This window comes from Bactrocera latifrons, unplaced genomic scaffold (genome assembly GCF_001853355.1).
Source record: "Bactrocera latifrons isolate USDA-ARS-PBARC rearing strain unplaced genomic scaffold, ASM185335v1 scaffold_269, whole genome shotgun sequence".
NCBI classification, from domain to species: domain Eukaryota; kingdom Metazoa; phylum Arthropoda; class Insecta; order Diptera; family Tephritidae; genus Bactrocera; species Bactrocera latifrons.
The window spans coordinates 320,508-322,134 of record NW_017536285.1 but is presented as its reverse complement, the minus strand read 5'-3'; the positions used below and the strand labels follow the sequence as shown (position 1 = coordinate 322,134).

Here is a 1,627-nt window from a genome sequence, read left to right as displayed (position 1 = left end):
AAAAAAAAAAAAAAAAAAAAAAAAAAAAAAAAAAAAAAAAAAAAAAAAAAAAAAAAAAAAAAAAAAAAAAAAACAATAATAATAACACAGAAGTGAAAAACGCTAGTTTCAAAGATTTTTCGATTTGACTTTTAGAGAAATATGCATATATAAAATATTTTTAAAAATAGCAAAGTAAACATTGCATGGGGCTGTTAGTTTAATGATATGTACAATTATAAATTTGCACAAATGGTTCATAACTTTCAATTAACGTCAGAGGCAATGGGACGCCGACTATTAAAATAATTTAATTACAAACAAACACATTTACATACACATATACATATATCKAAGTAGTGTGATAAATATTTTACTATACATATATATTAATAGGAATCTTAGAAATATGCAAACAAAGAAATTTGACAAATTTTACGCTACAAAAAAAATAATAATTTCCGGTATCAAAATGTTTATATTCAAAGAGCAAACTTCACTGCAAACTATGCTTCTGTTAAAGAATTACATTACATTGCTGTGGCACATGACAGCGCAGRGTTTACAGCTATTGCATTCTTTAACTGCAAGCCGAGCGAGCAGCGAGTGTTAGTAATTTTCATACGCGTACACTATTGTAGAGCAGTATGCATGCATTTACAGTGCGCTGTAAGATGCACTCGWCTCACTGTTAATTAACATGCCACGAATGCGTCGCACAGAAATGCATTTGCTTGGTTGACAGTTGACTGCTAGCCAGCCGTGTGCACTGTGTCATCGGCTGCTGCCGCTGTTGTTGCCATTGCTGTCGACATTCCGTGCGACCGGCTGCGTTCAGGCATCAAATTGGGGAACTGTTCAGTCGCTGTAGAGCACGCATACGAATGACAACGCTTTGCGGATATGCGCGAGTCAATCGGTGTCTGACTTAAATGAATTCTTGTGTTGAAATTACGTACAGCAATGCTGATTGTAAATTTACGAAAAATGTAAAATTTGAATGAAATTGTTAAAACACAGTGAATTGTTGAATAATTTGAATAATTATGTGAAATATAAGTGTATGAATTTAAATGTTTATCGTTAACGAGTCAATTGTAACGAAATTTTCGGCATTTCAAACGTGTAAATGTATTTTAAGCGAAATTTCCAATTATGGGTTAGAGGTAAAGTGCTTCGACGTTTACGCTTTTCTGTTGCGCTGCATTATCAGAAAGCTAGTGTTCTAACTAACGCCRGAGTTGAACTGTTATTTTGAAATTGAATTTATTGCATTAATGGCAGTTATTTCATTTCRTTTACTATGCGCGTAAAGTGTGTTTGGCTGTTGTGCATTTAAAAGGATTTCATTTTATGCAGTGTTGTTTTTTGTTGTTGTGCGTCGGCTTAGAAAGTATTTGAAATAAAAATTCTGAGTAATTAGAATTCGAAACTTTCAGGTACATAATGTTTATTTGTGTCCAATAATTATTATTTGTATCAAATAGTGGTCTGTTCGTAGATAAAATTAAAATAATGAAAAAATTAATCAAAATGATAAAAATAAATTATGGGCTGGAAACTATTTTTTCCTGTTTATGCGAGCAGGAATTAACGATGAAATGCGCAAAGAAAATGTTTGAGGATGCCATTTAAAAAAAGCGAGTTT

At 31.9% G+C, this 1,627-nt stretch overlaps 1 long non-coding RNA gene across 1 annotated transcript in view; it reads left to right on the top strand.

The window, feature by feature from the left end:
• Positions 1-785: 785 nt before the first annotated feature.
• The window catches only part of LOC108969864, a 47,348-nt gene continuing 46,506 nt past the window's right edge, over positions 786-1,627 (top strand). The window contains exon 1 of the long non-coding RNA XR_001993436.1: positions 786-1,145. This is a non-coding gene — a long non-coding RNA (uncharacterized LOC108969864). The remainder of the gene's footprint in view (positions 1,146-1,627) is intronic.